This window comes from Sus scrofa, chromosome 8 (assembly GCF_054392235.1).
Source record: "Sus scrofa isolate SSC_HxYL_T2T_F1_AM1 chromosome 8, Sscrofa_HxYL_maternal_Yorkshire_Landrace_v2.0, whole genome shotgun sequence".
In the NCBI taxonomy this organism is placed as follows: domain Eukaryota; kingdom Metazoa; phylum Chordata; class Mammalia; order Artiodactyla; family Suidae; genus Sus; species Sus scrofa.
In genome coordinates, this window is record NC_139390.1 from 8,626,346 (window position 1) to 8,648,596 (window position 22,251).

The 22,251-nt window shown below is 39.3% G+C and overlaps 1 protein-coding gene across 18 annotated transcripts in view; it reads right to left on the bottom strand.

Moving 5' to 3' along the window:
- The window catches only part of RAB28 (RAB28, member RAS oncogene family), a 561,352-nt gene that overhangs the window by 138,125 nt on the left and 400,976 nt on the right, over positions 1-22,251 (bottom strand). Inside the window, exons 10-11 of one of the 18 annotated variants that reach the window (XR_014811776.1) lie at positions 7,320-7,391; positions 2,025-2,222 (exon numbers count right to left, since the gene is read on the bottom strand). The exons of 16 other annotated variants lie outside the window; for them this stretch is intronic. The gene's annotated coding sequence lies outside the window, so the exon portion shown is untranslated. The remainder of the gene's footprint in view (positions 1-2,024; positions 2,223-7,319; positions 7,392-22,251) is intronic. One more of the 18 variants, XR_014811788.1, reaches the window with a different exon arrangement.

A 22,251-nucleotide genomic window follows, 5' to 3' on the forward strand; every position in this document is an offset into this window, starting at 1 on the left:
ATGAGATGGAACTAGATGAGTCAGGAACTCTGGAGCCATCATGTCCAAACCCACCTACCTCTATGGAGAACCTTGCCTTACTTCTGGGGAACCCTTGGAATTTATTTAAAATAGCAATTTTCAACTGTAGAACTAACAATTATGTTGAATATTTTGTGGTGGGGCTTGTCAAAAGGGAGGAGACACAGTTCTTAAACTCTGTCCATGGAACTGAGAGCTCATTTTATTTAAGTCAACATCTTACTTCTTTGCACAAAAAATGTAGCTGGTAAACTTCATAAGTCCTACAATTATACATGTCTCAGAAGGGCATGTGATGAGTTGCCTATGAATATTGTCTGTGTCTTGCCTTTAGGTATCAACAAAGCAGCCCAGCCCAGCCTAGCTGGCTCAAGGTGGGGAATATTGCTAGAAGATAGACTACTACATAGAGTTGAGAAAAGAGATGAGAAAATAGCCAAACTCAAAAACAATAGACAAATTAAAAAATGAAACTAGTCAATAACAGGATTTTGGGGGGTGAAACTTGGGTACTAATGATAGAGCCAATGTTATTGTTCTCCTAAATGAAAGGCACACATCATCCTTCTTGCTTGCTAACAAAGATATGACTTGTTGGATAATACACCTTCACCCACCCAGCCTTGTGCTTAACTAGACCAGTCATAGTAATTCTATTCCCCTTGCCAATAACTGACTTAAGACAGGGAGTATGATGCCATTGTGGGCAAAGGGGAGGTCTGATAGGAAGCCTCTGAAAGATGGCCCCTCTTTTCCTAGATATCTGAACAACTAGAACTACAGCAGTGATCTTAGGACCATGAGGGAACATACTGAGTAACGATGCTGACACAGACCGCTTGAGTCCTTGATGTCATGACTGAATCACTAAATTATCCAACCTTGGAACTGCCCTAACTTGGGATTTTTCTTTAGAGGAAATCTGAGCTTTTTTTCTCCTTGTTTTGGATAGTTGATTCAGGAGAGATTCTGTGAGTGGCAAGCTAAGCATCCCAGTGATAGTGGAAAAAGCAACTTTAGAACCCAACTCATAACCATTATCCCCTTAGGCATTTCTTGTATGGGTTATTTGGTATTTATCACTGAACTGAAAATTTTCTCAAAGCAGCAATATTCATTCCATAGAAAAGGACCAAGAAATGATGAAAGAGAAACATGGGCTGATTTTGCGAGATGAAATGAAACTTTCATCACAGAGTTTAAGAGATAGTTTAAATATTTATGCATTCTGTCTAGTCACTTATGATGGAGCATGATAATGTGAGAAAAAAGAATGTATACATGCATGTGTAACTGGGTCACCATGATGTACAGTAGAAAAAATAAATAAATAGCATATTGGGGAAATTTTAAAAAATTAAATAAATTCTAAGATGCAATTCAAGTAAAAAAAAATTTATGCATACTGGACTGACCTAGACCAAGTAGGAAAAATAAAAATCTTGGGGAGAAACTAAATAAAATAAATCAATACTGTCTGTGAGCACCTTGAGGGCAGGTACCATGTCTACTGTTAGGTATAAATTACCCAGCAATATGTCTGGCACATGATGGGTGCTCTATGAATAGAAAATAAAATAACAGAAGAAGATTGGGGATCTATAAATTAATACTTATTCTTAATTTCATCCAAGTTTCATTTCCCAGTTACTTATGGCATATTTGAGAAGATAAGCCTGTTTCAAGAACTAAGTCCAAACATTAGAACTAGTTAAGCATTAGCTGTTAATGTGTCATGATCATGAGAATTTTGGGGCAGAGATTATTGACTATTCATTAAAATTGAAATACATGTTCATATTACAGTAATGTGTATATGTCAGTCCCAAATCCCTAACTTATCCCTTCTGCCCCACAGTTCCCCTTTGGTAACCATGAATTTGGCTTCAAAATCTTTGGGTCTGTTTCCATTTTGTAAGTTCTTTTGTGTAATTTTTTGTTAGATTCCACATATTAGTGATCTCAGATCTCAGACAATATTTGTCTTTCTCTGTCTGACTTACTTCATTTAGTATGATAATTTCTAGGTCCATCCATATTGTTGTAAATAGCATTATTTTATTCTTTTTTATGGCTGAGTAATATTCCACTGTATACAGGGACCACATCTTCTTTATCCAATCCTCTGTTGATGGGCATAAAATAGGTAACAAGGACCTACTATACAGCACAGAGTAATCTACTTGATACTGTGTAGTAACCTATATGGGAAGAGCATTGAAAAAGAATGGATATATTCATATGCATAACTGATTTACTTTACTATACACCTGAAACTAACACTAATTTCTAAGTCAACTATATTCCAATAAAATTTATTGAAAAAATAAAAATCCATATTCAGCTTCCCAGGATGGCCCTAAGAATCACAACGAATAAGTCTAAAACCTATGGGCTATAAGCATCATGGCTCACAATGATCTGCCTCCAATGATCTTTCCTAGACTTGGACCCACACAAGGCCACAGTTTCCAGACTCTCATGCATGATATGGCCACATGACTAAATTCTAGCCAATATAATGTGAGTGGAATTGGAGGGTGCCATTGCTAGGCACAGCTTTCAAGAAGCAAGTATGTTGTTTCCATACTCTCCTTTCGCTGTCCTATCAGGTGGTAATGAGAGTGCCAGAGCCACAAGCTAGATGCTGCCTGGGTCTAGAAATTACTGTTGCCGATGAACAATTAACACTACCAAAAATAATCTGCTACTTAAATTAACCTCATATATTCTGCCATGTTTTGTTACCATAGTTTTACCTACTTTAAATAATGCAGCCAATCCATGCCTATTTGGGTTGTGAGCACAACACCAGCCTCATCAACATCTCTGAATGATAGGGAGAATCATGGTTTAAAAAATCTGCAAATAAAATGGATGTGTTTGCTGTTTACAATGCTTTGACATACCTTAGTTGGTATAGTCCTCCCAAGAACAACGTGAAGTAAGTAGGGAAGATATTGTTATCCTCATTTGAGGAGAGAAACCAATTTTAAAGGAGATTAGACAGATTGTCTAAATCCAATGAGAATTAGACTGAGAACTAAAGCAAAAATCTTTTGATTTCAAATTCTTTGCTATTCTCATAAGTATGCTGAATGTCTGCCTTTAAAATCTTTTCTTGATGGATAGTTTTGTTGCAGAATAATTCTCAAGGGATTAGGGATTATTTTAGAAGATTCCACTCTCTTGAATTCTAAATATGGAAACTAAATATAGAAAGCTTTAGCATTCCAGAGGATTTAGCCATAAAGTTGGCTCTACCATGGATTATTTTTCTTTGTAGAGTCTCTCGGCATCTCTGACTAGAGTGACCCCCCCGCCCCACGGAGGTCACTGAGCTCATTCTCCTTCCATAAAACAAAAACTTCTCTGACACATCACTGAGAATTGGTTGGTCAGCCTCTACTTGATCACCTCTAATGCTGGATCACTCACTACTTCAAAAGGTTCTCAATCTGTTTGTTGGTAGGGCAATCAACTCATTCCGGTTTTCCATAAGAGCTTTTTCAATTTTATAACTGAAATTCCCCAGGACTTGAAACCCACTCTGTCCTGACCAAATCACAAGGGTCAGTGACCCTACAATTGTTGAACAATGGAGTTAAAGCCCTCTTTTAATTGACATGAAACCTGCATTCCTATAACTTCTACCCGGTTCCCTTGCTTTGCTCTCTTCAGGGTCTGTTATTCAACCAAGTTTCACTTCTTTCTGACTGCTGGATAGTCTTTGGTTTTCTATAGTTGCCAAAGGCTACATAAAACCACTTTCCGGCATTGCTTTAGCATAAACCACAGGATCCACAGATCATAGTCTAAATTTTAATCTTTGGGTTTGACAGACAGGGCCTGATGACACACTAACAGCAACTCATATTCCCTAAATCAATTATTCTCCCTACAAGTCTCTAGTGTAAGCCTTTGAAAATTGTCTTCCTGGGTCCCCAAGCTGAGTATTATGATATGATTATTGACAATGGAAATGAATGTACCTCTATTATAATCTATAATTTTATTAATTAATACTAATTGATCCTTGAAAGTTCCCATGTGGCCCAGTAGTTTAGAGATCTGGCATTGTTTCTGCAGCTGTGCAGTTAAATCCTAGCACAGTTAAGTTAAGGATCCAGCATTGCCACAATTGTGGCATAGGTGGCAGCTGCAGCTCAGATTCAATTCCTGGCCTGGAAACTTACATACAGCACAGGTGCAGCCATAAATAAATAAATGAATAAATCTTTAACAGAAGATATTTATTTTCTCAATACATGCTCTTGAGAAAAAAAAATAATTTTCTTCAAAGTTTTCACCATTAAGCTTAATGTGTCTCTGAGATTTGAACTCCTTGTTTTCTTTTCTTCTCTCTCTCTCTCTCTCTCTCTCTCTCTCTATATATATATATATATATATATATACACATATATATACTCTCTCTCTCTATATATATATATATATATATATATACACACACACACACATATATATATACACATATACATGCACACATAGATAGATAGATAGATAGATAGATAGATAGATAGATAGATAGATAGAAACAGTTTCTGCATTATCGTGTACTAAGGGACCATCAAAGCCAGGAAATTCATGTTTTATGAGTTTTCCCCAAATCAAAGCAACAGGGTTATGGTCAATGTCATCCCTTCGCTTCCACTGTGTTCTCTCAGAGAGGTTCTTTGGGGATAAAATAAACTTTTTGCAGTGAAAAGCACATCTATCTCATTGCTTTCTTTCCTGATGAAAATTAAACTGGGATCCAAAGAGTTCATAAGTCTTCTGCTCCAAACCAGACAGGTCTCTTTATGCTATTTTGACTTTCTTACCACTTATAACATCTACCTGGTAGAATAGTTCATAAACCTGGTTCTTGGATGTATAATTTCTGTAAGTAGCATTTTTTTTTAAGATTAGTAAAATCTTACTCCATTAAAGTGAATTTTTTGAGAAGCAAATGTTTTAGTTTGATCGTGCTTTGGGAAGGTTAGTAATACAGTCTTATGAATGGAGTAAGATTTTTAATGCTAAATATTTTTTAATTATAAAAGGTTAGAATGGAATGGGACTTTGGAGCTCAGTTAGATCAATCACACCCATTTTACAGATGGGAAAGCTGAAGTCCAGGAAGGATAGATCATCACACTAATGGTCAATGGCAGAGTTCCTCTTTTTTTTTTTTTTTTTTTTTTTTTGGTCTTTTTCTTAGGGCTACACCCACAGCATGTGGAGGTTCCCAGGCTAGCGGTCACATTGGAGTTGTAGCCATTGGCCTACACCACAGCCACAGCAACGCCAGATCTGAGCTGCATCTGTGACTTACACCACAGCTCACAGCAATGCCAGATGTTGTTGTTTTATATCCATAATATCTATATCTGATTGTTACAAATCTGACTGTGATTCTAACTAAGCAAATTTAGAAAAAATAACAAACTTTTAATTTCAGTTTTCTCAATTTTAGCATTATCTGCATAACCTAACAATGTTGCATGTCTTTGATAAACAGTAATAAAGAAACTTATATTTGTAACTATGATTTATTGTGCTCTTACTCTGTACCAAGTGTCTGTTGATGAATTTATGTGCTATATCTCTTCATAACAGTATAAGTTGGTTTTTATTATATACACTTTTACAGTTAAAAGGAATTGAATCCCACAGAGGTTTAAACATTTCCCAAGGTCACAAGCTACTGCAAGGCTTCTCTATCCAGTATAATCACCCCCTTTTCCAGCCCATATGAAGCAAAGAGGTATTTGATGATGTCTGGAGGCATTTTTTAATCATAAAACTGAGATGTTCTTCACATCTAGTAGGCAAATGCCAGAGGTGCCACTAAACTTCTACAGTATACAGGATAGACCCTCTCTCTTTACACACACACACACACACACACACACACACACAAATAATTATTTGGGCCAAAATGTCAATAATGCGGGGGTGGAGAAACCTAAAACTAATAAGTGACACAGTGAGGATTCAAATCTAGAGAATGTGATTCCAGTATGCACGTGCAGTATTTGCTCTCAAAATACATGTGTAATATTAAATATTTCATCAAAATATTGATAATAATAGTCTATCATTTTGCAAAAGTTTGTGCTCACTTAACAGTTTGTTGGAGCTCCCTTTGTAGCTCAACAGTAATGAACCTGACTTGTATACATGAGGATGTGGGTTTGATCCCTGGTCTTGCTCTGTGGGTTAAGGATCTGGTGTTGCCATGAGCTGTGCTATAGGCTCAGATCCCATATTGCTGTGGCTGTGGCTGTCGCTGGGGCTGTGGCCAGTAGCTATAGCTACAATTCAACCCTTAGCCTGGGAACTTCCATATGCCATAGGTGCAGCCCTAAAAAGAAAAAAAAAAAAAAAAGACAGTTTGTTGAGTCTGAGATATAGGACTGACTAATTCTGGGTGAATATGGCAAAATCATTTGCATGTGCTACCACAAGTGCTGGAGCCTAAGAGAATCTTTGTGGTCAAGTCCATCCTAATAGGGCATCAATACTTAAATGAGTATTTTGAAAATCAAAGTTGGATCACATTTTATTGAGGGAGGTGCTTTGCAGAGACTGATAGAACTGAAATTATACAAGTAAACTTGTGTGTGCTTGATATTAAAATATTTTCCTCAAGCATCTCTTATACAATGAGAAGGGATTGGTATGATTATTAAAGTTGGAACCCAAGGTTTGCACCCAGAAAGATGTCATCCAGGCTGGCATAGGCTTTAGTGAAATAAAAGTTACTAGCTCCATGCTGCACCCCGGGCAGAGTGAAAGCTGCAGCACCCTATCCTGGTCCATTAGTTCCCTGGTAGGTGCCCAGCAAACTCTGAGAGACTGATGAAGAAATCATGGCTTAGTGAAGCCAGAGCAGACTAAGAACAGAACAATATTTTACTGTGGTGCCAATATGCAACCTTTAGACTAGAGCTAACGTCTATAGCTGCACAGTTTTTCACTGGTGAAGCCAAGAAGGCTACAAGACCATTATTACACTCTCGTAATTTTCATGCTAATTTGAAAAATAGCCAACAAGTCTGTTAAGAATAATGAACTATTTGTTTATTCATTAAACATTAATAAAACACCTACTATGTGCAAGAGTACTGTGCTAGATATAAAAGGAAAACATAGATTAGTCCTTTCCTCAAAAAAATTATAACATATTGCAAGAAGCAGGCAGATGGTATGGGAGAAGAGAAAAGAAAGAAAGGGAATTGAAAACAAAATGAACTCAGCTATAAACAAGTTCTAACTTTTCTTTGTTGGATTACCTTAGGAAAGTTACTAAATATTTTGGAGCTTGGTTTCCTCCTCGGTGAAACAGGCACAATCATATTGACTTTCTAAAAGAACAGAAAGTGTTTTTTTTTAAGTGCTATAATTGAGAAGTAAAATGATGAGTATTCATATTCTCTCAAGTTCAGATATACCCCAAAGAGATACCCCGGGTCTGTGTCAGCCCCAAAGAAGCTGATGCTAGGAAACTCCACCCATTCTCCCAGCCAGGGATGCTCCAACCCAGAAGAACCAAGGGAATCTGGACCTCAAAACTGGGGACTAATAGAAAGAGATTTGATCCAGCCACCAGGTTATCAAAAGGTAACATGGACAGGTGCAAAGTAAAAGGAAATAGAGTGCCCAGTGCGTTCCTTAGGTGACAGTCTTTGAAAACATGTCTTGGCTGATGGAATATGGACAGTGAACACGATCTTCATGTGTTTTCATCTTTAGACTTATCTGTGTATCATTATCACTCCTGGGGCTTGTCTATAAAAGCAGATGCCAAGCCCCCACCCCCACATCAATGAATCAGAATCTCTGAAGGCTGAGCCGATAACGATGATATTGGAAAAGCATTTCAGATGATGCTGAAGTAAAGCCTGGTGTAGAAATCTTGGTTGTAGGGCCATGGGATTAGGGTGAGGGATGAGAATAAAACCTTTCACTTCTGGTGTAGGCTTCTCAATACACAAAACAATAATCAACTCTAAGTTGATTTGAGGTCACACGTGGGAAGGCAGATCCTTCCGCTGACGATATGACTATTAGTCTGCTGATCTGCCTGGATAGTGAAATACCATACCCCTCCCTTCACGATGCCCCCACCTCTGGGAAGAGCACTGCATTTTCTTCTCTAACTCCTACATGCATTCACACATCAGATCCTGTCAATCCAACTTTTCTTCATATTTTTAAGCCCTTCTCATCCTCTTTTTTCCATTTCTAGTGCCTTAGTTCAGGTCTTCATCATCTCATTTTCTAATTTTGGAAGCTCATTTTACTTGTTTGAATAAATAGATGAATAAGGTTAAAAAAAAGAAAAGAGAAAATTGAGAGCCAGCATATAAAGCAACTACTACATGTAAATCTTGTGCTAAGATCTTCATACATTACAGTTTTAATCCTCCCGACAACTTCATGAATTCAGCTGTCACGTCAGGCTACTCTACAGAGAAGAAGGTGAGATGATCAATGATTATTTCCAATGTCACACGGCTGAAAAAAAATGGCAAGGCACTTTCTAACGTCCAGTGCCCTTTCTACAGCAAAAAGCATTTCAATGAATTTCCCAGTCATTGCCAGCTTGTCCTTCCTAAAGTCTGTTCTACATTCCAACAGCTTTACATAAATTTCTTTTCATTGGTTTCTTTCCCTGAATGGACACCGGGACCAACTGTTCCCTATCACTCATCTATTATATTTTCATACACTCAAAGCCTGAGAACCTCTTATAATTTTCTAATTAATCAATCATTCTTTCCTACAGTGAATTCAATTTTCATTGGTGCATCAGCCACAGAATGCTGGCACCATCCCTGGCATTGGGGGATAAGGGTCAGGAAGGCAGGAGATGACAAGTTCACTGCCTTTGGAGCACTTGAGTCCAATAGAAGCTTGACAAATGACAACCAGGCAAACCAGTTAAGTGCATTCTCCAAAATCAAGTCCTGAAATAAATAGGAAGGCTGTGTGTGAAATGAGGCAAGAGTCCAACAGCCCTCTTACCCAGCTGGGCAACCTCTTAGAGAAATAAACAGCATCCTTTTAACCATCCAGACAGGCTCATGGTTGAGCCGATTTATCTGTATCATCTACAAACAATATTTAACTTAATCTAAGGCAGAACAGGAGCACAAACATTGAGGTCCTGGGTCTGTAACCATTTTTCCAGCACTGCAATGTTTATGAGAACATTTGAGGCCAAAAATGAATTGTGAGTCGTCAGCAGACATTAGCCCTGCTTGCTGGACGCCAGGTCCTCACTTATTCATATGACATGCACCTCAGAAGACCTACACTATCCAGCTGTCCTTCAGGGGGTGTCAAGTCAAGAGCTGATGGCTCTGGGATGAGCTGCCCCTTTCACTCATGTTGTGATGTTACGAAAGCCACGTGGTCATTCAGTCTCATATTGGTCAAATGTCCAACAAGGGAGTTGGGCCAGATTTCTCTAAAAAGCTCTTTCAGCTTCCCAAATTGAGTGTTTCATTGGAATGAGTAGTTCTAAGAGAGAAAATACAATCTATCCTTACCTGAAAAGCTACAGACGTAGTCTGAGGGGAAAGAGGGTCTTCACCCTCCCTCAGTCTCTGAGTCACCTGTGTATGTGATTGCCATGTCCCTCAGTGCCAACTAGGAGTGCACTGGTGCTTGGCATTCTCTTACTCCTATGTGTCTGTCATGTGTTACCACTAACCCTTCTTCTAGGAATTTCCTTTACACTCAGCACACCAACATTCCCGGGTACCATACTGTGTGTTGGGGAGAATTATCAGGTAGTACTATGCCAAAACAGGAGCCATGGAGTCTACCTCTGAGATGCCAATGAGAAATCTGAAGATAGAGGCCATACAAGAAGCAACCTGAATGATGTCCCCAACTAAGTTTGCGTCTCCATGAGCAGGGAACATAACTGTTGTAGCTGTCTGCTCACCACTCATACCCCCTCCCTCCAGTAATACCAACCTGATCTCTTTTTCAGCAACAATCTCTCCCTCATGCTCAGCACATATAGTTTTGGAGAGGACATAAGAGTCAGACCTTAACCAATGACAGGGTCTATGCCCTGAATATAGTAACCAGCTCAGCAATGGGTTCACAAACTATCTAAAGCTGGTACACATAAGATAAAGGGTAGAAAGAGAATTCTTCTCCTAAGACTACTCACAAGGATGAAATAAGTCTGGCAATGCCAGGAGATATCACATGAAATATTTTTTAAAAAATAAAGGAAAACAGAGATCAGAGATGGAGAAAATGAATCCTGAGCATACTGGTGATATCTTTTGATACAGCTATGCCTGAAAATGCTTTTTCAGTTATGCTAAATGGTGAATCCCTTATCTGTTTAAGCCAGCCTCCATTGGGTTTTTATTACATGACTAGAGAATCCACAACAAACATTGAAGGTAAGCACTGGGACTCATATGCTTACTAGAAATTTTCAGTAAGTGCTTTTTGTTTTTGTTTCTGTTCTTTTGCCTTTTTAGGGCTGTACCCAGGGCATATGGAGGTTCCCAGGCTGAGGGTTGAATCAGAGCCACAGCTGCTTGCCTACACCATAGCAACAGCAACTTGGGATCCAAGCCACATCTGTAACATACACCACAGCTCACAGCAATGCCGGATCCTTAACCCACTGAGCAAGGCCAGGGATTGAACCTGCGTCCTCATGGATACTAGTTGGATTCGTTTCCACTGAGCCACAACGGGAATTCCACAGTAGGGGTTTTTGTTGTTGTTGTTTTTGTTTGTTTGTTTGTTTGTTTGACAGATTTGATGACCTCTAAGATAGCTTCCAGTCCTATCACTCAGTGGCATGCTTTAAACTAATCTATCTCCTAAAAAGCAGCAGAACAGGCAGAACAGGAACTATGAAATCAGACTGACCTGAATTTGAATCCCAGCTAACCCACCACCTCATTCCCACAACCTAGTTACTTAGCCTCAATGAGCTTGTGTGTTCCTATGAAATGGGGAGTAATCCTATGTAGTTTGAAGAATTTCTTTCCAGGATTAAATTAAAATACCGAGGACTGAACATGTGGCCTACCACACAACATGCAGTTGACAGATGACAGCTGTCACTACTTTGTTGGTCTATGGAACCAGAAGCCACATCTAGTAGTGTCTAATCTGAGAGTAATATTAAGTTCCTTCCAACTTCAAAGCTCAATGTAATTTACAATTTTTTTTTTACCTATTAGCTCATACCTCCCTATTCCCAATACTTAGAAGCAGTAAAATTGGGTATAATAACCCTCATTTTAGAAAAGAAGAAACCAAGGTCTTACAGCCAGTAAGAAGCTGGGTCAGGACCAAAGTCACAGCCTTCTGACCCCAAGCTCAGAGCTCTAACTTCCCAACCCTGCAGCCCACAGGCCTGATGCCCAGAACATGCGTCATCATTCAGAGGGTCCACCACACACACATAGAATGATAAAGCTAGAAATGTCATTGGCAATCCCAACCTCCAATCCCCCAAAACATCCACTAGTATTGCAGTTAAAAGTGTAGGATGAAGACTAAGAAAGCCTGGGGTTGGAATGCACCCATTTGGGGCTTTGTGGCCATAAGCCAATTAAAAAAAAAAAAAAAGTCTTTCTGAGCTGCAATTTTCTTATCAGTAATATGAGCCCTATGATTTCCTACTTCTTCTGCTTGAGAAGAAAATTAAATGCACATATTCTGGTAAAGAAATTAGTATAATGTTTATCACATGGAAACCTCTTTGTGAGAGGCATAAATATCAAAGCATTGTTTTAGTTATTGGTATAAGCCCGGATTTTCAATCACCAGTGCTTTGTCCACTCCTTACTATCTTCTCATGCTATAAACTTTAAAATACATTTATGCCACTGAGGCTAGAGACTGTCTCTCTTGTCTTTGTACCCTCCCAAAATCAATCCACATTTCTTGAATGCCACAATTAACGGCATTCACGGGAATTATTGCCTGACAAGGATAACGATCTCTGAGTTCCGTTTGTTTGTTTGTTTGTTTTGTCTTTTTAGGGCTGCACCCTCAGCATATGGAAGTTCCCAGGCTAGGGGTCAAATTGGAGCTGCAGCTGCCAGCCTGTGTCACAGCCACAGCAACACAGGATCCTTAACCCACTGAGCAAGGCCAGGGATTGAACCCTTGTTCTCATGGTTACTAGTTGGGTTCATTATTGTTGAGCCACAAAGGGAACTCTCTGACTTCTGAATTCTTATGTGGATTCCACTTCCCTCCACCAAAAGGGACTCCAGAAATTGAAGAAGGTGAGAGTCTGAATCATCCATTCCTATTCCTTCAAGGGTTGTTTCTTTTTGTGTGGTTTTTTTTTTTTTTTTCCCTTTCTGTTTACCCCTTATTCCTTCACACACCTGCTTCAGACCCAGCTGAGAGACAGGGATGGAGGTTCTGGGTGTGGGCCCCATTAGAGAAGATTTGAGCTTTATCCTTTGCTTGTATTCTCCACTTGCTATTTGTATTAAATTCATTTGGGGACACATGCTACAAAGCACAAGAGGTCTTTTTGATTGAACAGTGAAAGGAGCCTATTAGAAATGTGAAATCATAATTTCTGGAGGTTTGGGGACTTAAAAAAATGTGGACAGCTGTTGGCTAAAGAACTGAGAAATGTTTAAGTCAGGAAAATATCCTAGGTAATGGAGCTAGAGAGCCTAAATCAGTGGTAAATACTGCTAAGCCATCATTACACACTAAATAGTTATTAGTCATCTCTCTGTTTTTAACGGAAAGCTTAAGGGTCTAAAGTCCAAAGCTTAGACTCCATTCTCTAACAAATCAAAAATCCCATCCCCTCCAATAACAGAAACCTGCCAAGAGAACATTAAAGGTCAAGCTAAACCCACAAAAGCAAAGCGATGCCGATTTCAAAGACCCTGGGTGGAAAATACAATTAAAAGTCACCAGTTCATTCTGAGTAGGAGAGAAGATTGAGAGCTTGATTTAAGGTCAGGAGCCCAAGGGGGAATGGCAAAGGGAAACAGGAACCCCAAGCCAAACCATAAGCCGCGTGGCCTGGAAACTCTCAAACTTGGCGGGAGCCTTTCCCCTCCCGGCCCCCTCTTGGTGAGTGGGTCACAGTGTGGTTGGAATGCTGCGTCGCCCCCACGGGACCCATATTGGGAATCTAATGTGAGGACCTGGCCTCCGATGGATAGATGTGCCATGGACCTGGCTCTCTCCCAGGTCCGCAGTGATTTTCCTGTATTACCCTGTACGAGTCATTCACCCGGCCCTGCCCTAGTTTTACCTAATTACAAATTAATTTCTCCTAGTGAGGCCAAGCTTACAAAGAAGCTACATTTCATGGTTTTAAAGATGCCAAAAAGGCACCACGGGGACTTCAGGCCCAGCTCTCTAAGATTAAGATTTCCCATGATGCTTTTTTCACCCGTGCCTGAAATATCATCACGGAGGAATCTATTTAATCTAAAGACTTTTTTGAATACCTCCTTCATGCCAGACATTGTGCTAGGCACTCGGGATGTGGGAGTGAGCAAAACAGACATGCATCCTAAGCACAGCGTAATTGGAAGAAACAGACTGACTTAAACAGGCGAATACACACATACCTACCTGCACACGGAGGGCCTCTGCAAAGTTATCGAGCAAATCACTCTGGGAAAGATTAGAAGTCTGCATCGTAGGGATGGTCATTAGTGAAGCCCCTGAGAAGGTGATTTTTGAGCTGAGATTTGCTGTGTGCTGTGAAGACTGGGCCCATGCTCTTCTGGGTAGGAAACAATCTGGAGCGTGCTAACTTCTGGGGTGGGAAGGAGCTCGTGTGTCCCCAAACAAAGGGAAGGAGGCCTTCAGGGATGGAGCACAGTAAGGGAGATGGAAAGGAGCTGAGAGGAGAGCATGCAGTAGCCAGGGAGAGGTCAGACAGGGCACAGTGGGTCGCTGCGGGACAACTGCATATTGGACTGCCCATAATAGAAAGCCAGGAAAAGTCTAAGCAAGGGCTGACGTCCTCTTTCTCAGCAGAATGGATGTGAGAGTGGAGCGAGAAGGACAAAGATCAACGCCCACGTTTATGGCAAGTTATGTGACAAAGGCATTTTCTGGGATGGGTAAGCCTCTGAGCACATAGGCAGATTAGATTATTGCCCTACAGCCTGAATAAAAAGGAGCCCAGCCACCCCAGATCCGTGTATGTCATCATATTGTTACTAAGTCTGGTTTGTGATACACATCACTGTGGCCTTACCTGAGTGAGGAAGAAATCATAAGGTTCAAAGGAAATCATAAATTCAATTTTTTAAAATCTTTTTAGGACCACACCCACAGCATATGGAAGCTCCCAGACTGCAGGGTGGGGGGAATCCGAGCTGCAGCTGCAGGCCTAAACCACAGCCACAGACCTGGATCCAAGCCAGTGCTACAAACTTCACCACAACTCAGAGCAACGCTGGATCCCTAACCCACTGAGCAAAGCCAGGGATTGAACCTGAGTCCTCATGGATACCAGTCAGGTTTGTTACCCCTGAGCCATGACAGGAACTCCTGAATTCAAATCTGAAATGTCAAACTTGAGAGAGTCATGAAATATTTAAGTTGGTATCAGTCAGAAAATTGAATACATGATTCCTTGGAGGTGCAGCAGAGGTCTCAGATCAAGATAAACCTTTTGAGGTCACCAGCACTAGAATGATATTTAGGTCTAAGGGTGTGGGTGAAATTATCCAAAGGAAGTGCATAGAAAGAAAGGTAAAAATGTGCCCATTTCTCAACCACAGGGTCCTTCAACATTTATAGGTCATGAGGAGACTTTAAAGAAGAAAGAATTGAACCAAAGAACTGCTAGGAAAGCAGAAAGGCACAGCTTTCAAGAAAGGAGATTTTTAAAAATGGAGAATGGTCAACTCTAATTGTCCAATATTAGTATGAGACTTTATTTGTTTCCTATTGCTGTTATAACAAATTACCACAGTTAGTGGCTTAAAAATAACAAATTATTATTATCTTACAGTTTCAGAGATCAAAAATCTGGGTCTGACTGCACTAAAGTTAAAGTGTCAGCAAAAATGTATTCCTGGAGGCTGCAGGGTAGAATCGGTTTCCCAGTCTTTTTCAGCTTCCAGATACCACCCACATTCCTTGACTCATGACTTCTTCTCTAGCCAAATCTTTTGGACTCCGACACTGACTTTGTGCTTCCCTCTTTTATTCAGAAGGATCCTTGTGACTACGCTGAGCCCACCTGGATATTCCAAGATCATTTCCATATCTGATTAGCAACCTCAAATCCATCTGCAACCTTAATACACCCATTGCCCCATGCAGCGTAACATAGTCACAGGGGCCAGGAATCCACAGGCAGCTTTGGGAAACCATTCATCACCAAGCAGGATGAGCTTTGCTTCTTGAGAAAATGGATAGGTGTTTCTGGAAAAGTTGAAGCCTTATACTACGTTAGTTTCCCAGAATATTGAGAGAGTGTCTCCTTTCTACACAGAATTATATGAAACATTTGAGGAATCAGAAAAAAACATAGACCTAACTGTAACGGGAATCCCCTTCAGTTACTTATTTTAAACAATTAATGGTTTCCAACCATGTAAGGGATAAAAGAGCACAGAGTAGGAGAATCAAAATGGACAAAATGAATATTGGAACAAAGAGGCATGATCCAAGAATGTGAGAACTTTGAAAATAATTCTAACAAAAATTCCCAAAAATATTTGAGAAAAGATCATATCAATAAAATAAGCACAGGTTGATATAAGGGGATTAATCAGAGGAAAAGAAAGTATTTATGGAATTTTAAAATATGATGGCTGAATTATTTTTTAAAAAATTGAGTAGCATAGTCTGAGAAAAATACCTCAGAATACAAAACAGAAACAAAAAAGAAAAAAGGAGTTCCTATTGTGGCTCAGCTGTAATGAACCCAACCAGTATCCATGGGAATTCAGGTTTGATCCCTGGCCTCGCTCAGTGGATTGAGGATCTGGTGTTACTGTGGCCATGGTGTAGGCTGACAGCTGCAGCTCCAATTTGACCCCTAGCCCAGGAATTTCCATATGCCACGGGTGCTGCCCTAAAAAGACAGGAGAGAAAGAAAGAAAGAAAGAAAGAAAGAAAGAAAGAAAGAAAGAAAGAAAGAAAGAAAGAAAGAAAGAAAGAAAGAAAGAAAGAAAGAAAGAAAGAAAGAAGGAAAGAAGGAAAGAAGGAAAGAAGGAAAGAAGGAAAGAAAGAAAGAAAGAAAGAAAGAAAGAAAGAAAGAAAGAAAGAAAGAAAGAAAGAAAGAAAGATGAATAAAATAAAGACTTAAAGGATTAATCCAGAAGGGCCATCTTCCCTCCAAAAGTGTTCTAGAAGACAAGAAGAGAGAGTATGAAGGTCTGGAAAAATGGCTTTGCTCATTTTTTTATTTTTTTTTATTTTATTTATTTATTTATTTATTTATTTTTGCTCCAAGACATCAAGGCAATAGCTATCAAGCTCTAGGGGAAATTTTTAATTTGAACCTAGATTTCCATCGAAAGTCACAATATTAAGTGTGAAAATAAAATAAAAATAATTTCTAGACATTAAAGAAATCAGAACATTTGCCTTCATGCAGCCAACTGGTGGGAAAAAAATTCTTTATGATGTATTCTAGCAAAACAAAAGAAGATGCTATAAGAGGAGACTGTGTGATTAATTCAGGAATGATGATAGAAGTTGTATTCTCCATCTCTTCCTAGGAAAGTGGTGGACCAATTTCCTGGCTCCGCTTCATCTAGATAGGACATGTAACTGCTCCTGTCAATAATCAGTAGTCAAGTCACAGAAAGAGAGAAACAGATTTGTGGTTGCCAAGTAGGAGGGGGAGGGACTGGGAGTTTGGGGTTAGTAGATGCAAACTATTACATTTAGAATGGATAAGTAACAAGACCCTACTGTATAGCACAGGGAACTATATCCAATCTCCTAGGATAGACCATGGTGGAAAATAATATTTCAAAAAGAATGCATATATATATATATATATATATATATATATATATATGACACAGACATTATGCTGAAATTGGTAAAACATTGTAAACCAAATATAATTTAATTAAAAAACTTAAGGAAAAAGAAGAAGTCATGTGTGTCACTTTGGGCCCTTGGAGTTAGAAGAATATGTGTCTTCTCCATCACAAGCTTTGCCAACCCACTGGCTGATTGCAGAGGAGTTCAAGATCCAGAAGACAGCTGAGATACCTTATGGAAAGCTCTGTGTCCAGAACATCTGCAGGAAGCAGAGTGCTCCTTTATCCCCAACCGAATCAGGATGTGAAAAATAGACCTCTATAAAATTAAGCCTCTGAAATTTGGAGATATTACAACCTTAATCCTAGCCTGATTAACACAAGAATATAATGGGAAAAAATCTGGAAAAATGGCTTTGCTCATAAAGCACTAAGTCCCAGTTTGAACAGAATTTGGAGCATTTTAGTATTTTTATCATTTAAGAAAGTTGACTTTATTAAACAAAGAATGCAATTTAAAAAACAAGGAAATTCTATGTAAATGGTGAAGCAAGTGTATAGTTCCTCTGTCAGAAAATGAAAGAAAACAATTAGAAACACCAAGAAAAAGTAAAGGATATATAATAAATCACAGTTTAAGTATAAAATAAAATATGGCATGATATTGGGCAATTAAAATATAAAAGAATATTTAAACTTAACTTGGTATTATTCTCTGCTGATTCTCAACATAGAAGTATATTTCCTTCAGTCTGAGTCAAATACTACCATTGGGTTCCATGGGGGTTGCTGTTACTGTATTGACATTGTCATTATACTGTAAAGGCTAATTGTTTGCTTTCAAATTTTTAGAATCAATTTTAGAAAAAGCAAAAAACACTTTAATATCATAAAACAGGATGTGCACGTTAAAACTCTGCCATTGGGTAAGAATTACGCAGCTGACACAACTTGAGAGCCGTCAGGAAGAACGGAGGTCAAGAGTATGGTAGGCCTAAAATTCCTCTTTGTAAATGCCAGGGCATCAAGAAGTGCTTTCTAAATCTGGTGGAACAAGAAGCCCAGTTTTAATTATAACAGTTAACAAAACCGAGCATAGTGTATGTGATCCAAACTCCCAATGTTTCTCAGCAAAGAGTCAACAGAGATATATGTAATAATAAATTGTTTAATATTATTTTAGTAACCATTAGAAGAAATAAATAATTCTACTAAAGAGTGGGACTCTGGAAGGACTAGGGAATAGCACTAATTTTTTACTTACTACTGACATTCAGTTTCTCAAAGAATCTGCATATATTACTTTTATGGTTCCATCACCTAAGACTGTGAGAAGAGGAGACAGGTGTGTATGAAAAGGGAGAGGATAAAGATTTCAGTTTAGACTTGTTGAGTCATTTGTTTGAAATCTGTAGATCAAACACAAGCATTTACTATAAGCTCTCTTATATTGGGATTATAGAAACACACTTAATACACAATGGAGGGCTTTAGTGTACTCACTTTGAAATTTGCCCTTTTATTTTGGGAAAGGAATTTTGTGTTCAAAGTTTTTGTCTGTTCTCAAATGTATGCATTTCTTTGACGTAGAGTAATAATGTTTAAAAAAAAAAAAAACCAGCAATCCTTCCGTTGCTCATCATAAAAATCTCATTTTAATTCATGTCTTCTCAAGGGCTTACATTACTGAAATATTTTATAAAAAACAATGGAGCTCTTGGATTGGTACATTTCTTAGAGTTTCTTGAAGTCAAGTATCATGAACCCAGTTTGTCATTCAATTAATAGAAGCCCCTACCTTCACAAGCAACACAGCACACAGTAACTCGTTGGTCTTATCCAAGGAAAAAGGCACAATAGAAAGATGGGAACACAGGTCCAGACTTTGGCAGGGACAGAGAGGTCAGGATTAAAGAGTTGTCTTTGGTGGTTATTAAAGGGCTGATAGTACAAGCCATGAAAGAGACAGAGACCAGAGGGAAACCAGATGACAAATAATAACAAAAAGCTGGGAGACAGTCACCCATGAAGATGCAGAATTAAGAAAAACAAAGCACAGGAGTTTTCCTATGGTGCAGTTTGTTAAGGATCGGCATTGTCACCGTAGCAGCTCAGGTTGCTGCTATGTCACAGGTTTGATCCCTGGCCTGGGAACTTCCACATGCCCCAGGCACAGAAAAAAAAAATTATATACATACATATATATACGATGGTAAAATTTTTATATGTACACATATATATATATAACATATATATATACACACATAGATATACATATGATGGCAAAAATATGAGAATTTTTTTTAAAAAGAATAAAGCACAAAGACTAAGGTGATATTTGAAGAAATAAGATGCAAAGTCACTAAACTATGAGTTATTAGAAGGCAAGAGACTGTCATTATTGACTTTTAATTCCTAACCCTCCTCTCTCTAATCCCATTAGTCACTTGATCAATGATTATGAAATCAGATAAGAGAAAAATGCATAAGGGATGAAGATGGAGAGACAATTTCCACTAGACCTGGATAAAATAAGTACTGAATAAAATCCTCTATAAGGTAGGACTTTTTCCCCTCCCCACCCCAGCAGGCAATTAGAGCTCCTTCTATATAATAATCAACAGGAGTTCCCGTCGTGGCTCAGTGGTTAACGAATCCAACAAGGAACCATGAGGTTACGGGTTCGATCCCTGTCCTTGCTCAGTGGGTTAAGGATCTGGCTTTGCTGTGAGCTGTGGTGTAGGTTGCAGACACAGCTTGGATTCCCCGTTGCTGTGGCTCTGGCGTAGGCTGGCAGCTACAGCTCCGATTGGACCCCTAGCCTGGGAACCTCCATATGCCGCGGAAGCGGCCCTAGAAAAGGCAAAAAGACAATAAATTAATTAATTAATTAATAAAATAAATGTTCAAAAGAGGTGAGAGGGAATGAATAAATAAATGGGGACCAGGAAGAAGAGAGACAAGGGCTGACGGAGTGAATTGTGAACTAAGATTAATTTAGGAGCCCAGCATTTGTATTTCCATTGTTGGCCTCAAGTGCAAAAATCACAATTATTTGCAGTCTATAAAATACCACAAGCAACCAAGATGGCTCCAAAATGAGGACCCACTATGGGCCTCCTCAGGCATTCTTAGTTTCTAGTGTCACACTTTGTTTTAAAGTGCCCCAAGGCACGTAAGTGTCTGTATCAGACTGTCCAATCCCTAGACCAAAATTGCTAGAGGTTCATTTATGTCTTCAGAAAATGACCCTACATCATGATGTTGAGCAGAAACAAATAGGACTGTTCTTTAGTTTAAGTGAACAAATTTAGCAGAAACATGAAGTCATTGTTTACCTTAGGTCATTCAATTGGACGGGATGAATAATTAGCACAAATACAACCATTTCACCCCCTAGATGCTACAGCCAATTTAAGACTATGCAGGCAAAACTTGCTTTATTGCCCCTAATTCTCTAAAGTGACCCATGAGTGTGGATCAAACTGTACCAATATCCAAAAAGCAGCAGAAGAGCAGGATCTGTATGAAGTACAAACCTACTTGATGCATTTACTTCCTAGGACAAATGGACTGATTTCTGACCAGAGGTAGGGGCTGAGAGAAACCACTGCTGTTCTGAATTGATCAGACGGTCCCCCAAGACATGTATGATCTATTCCCAGGGAGAATTTTCAGAGTCTGCTTCCATCTGTGGGCTCCCATCAGTTTGGGGATTTAAATCTCTCTATATTTGGAGAGAGAGACAGAGAGGAGAGAGACAACTCTTACTTCCTCATCCTTGCAAACCCTAACCCCTCAATTCTTTTCTTGGGAAAACGGATATCAAAGTATAGTAGATGCTTATTATTTGTGGTCATTAGGTTTTATGAAGTCACCACAAAGACCGGTGTAGTGAATACTGAGCCATTACTCTTAGGGGAAATACAAAGTTAGGTTCCTATAAGCCTCTGGTCACAACATCTCCATCAACTGAGCCATATATAAACGTGTTTTATCAAGACACCTCATTGAATGTATATTGTTGGTTCATTAGCATTGAACTCACAGCCAACAGAGCATTGAACACCCACACCCGAATGAAGCTTATCTAACATATGACGTATTTTCTCTGCAAGGCACATCATTCTTTTTGCACTTAGGAACATTAGCCAGTGTTTCCATGCTAAGCTTGAGGGTCCATTTAAACAGCTAAAATTGCACCAAGAAGAAGCACAAAAATATGAAAAGTATAGCACTGAACAGACTGTGAGAAGGACACTTCTCTACAGAATGAGCTGAAACAAGAACACAGAGCGTTTCTTAGTTCGAACTCAGTTGGAAAAGTGCACGACAGGTGACTTAAAATTTGTTTCCATTCTGCGTTCCTTCACAAATGACGGTGGAAGCAGCATGAGTATTGATTTTGGTGTTATAGCACATTTTAGCAAGTATGGAGTCTATCATTAATGAGGACCTGTGGTAATTACAAAAAAAAAATCTAATATCCATCAATCACAGCTTGCCAGGCACTGTTCTACACTCTTCAGGTATTTACCTCAGGTAATCGTCACAAGAATCCACTCAGGCAGGAAGGATTCCCATCCCCAGATCACAGACAAGGAAACCATAGGTCAAAAACCCAAGGACCTTCTTGCTTAGAAGTGGCACCAGCATTCAGTCCCGGCTGTGTGACTCCGAATCTGTGCTCACGGGAGTTCCTGTCATGGCTCAGCCGAAACGAATCCGACCAGTGTCCATGAGGAAACGGGTTTAATCCCTGGCCTCACTCAGTGGGTTAAGGATCCAGCGTTGCTGTGAGCTGTGATGTAGATTGCAGACACGGCTCGGATCCCAAGTTGCTGTGGCTGTGGCATAGGCCAGTAGCTGTAGCTCCAATTCGACCCCTAGCCTGTGAACTTCCATATGCCTCCAATGCAGCCCTAAAAAGAAAAAAAAAAAATCTGTGCTCTCAGCCACATCCTCTGATGCAGAACAAGTCCAATCCCTGCTCTCAAGCACATCCCTTGATGTCTTTTTCTCAGCCTGGCCCACCCATCAATATGCTTTCCTAAGTAAAATAATCACACTCCTGAGCTCGAATTAATTGAATTAATTTGAACACTCCCTGAGGGGACAGAATGAGGCTAAAATCAGTTTTTGTTTTCAATGGCAATAATTTCTTTGTTCTTGCCAAATACAGACGACAGTTACTATGTGTGAGGCACTGCCACCCAGCGTGGGG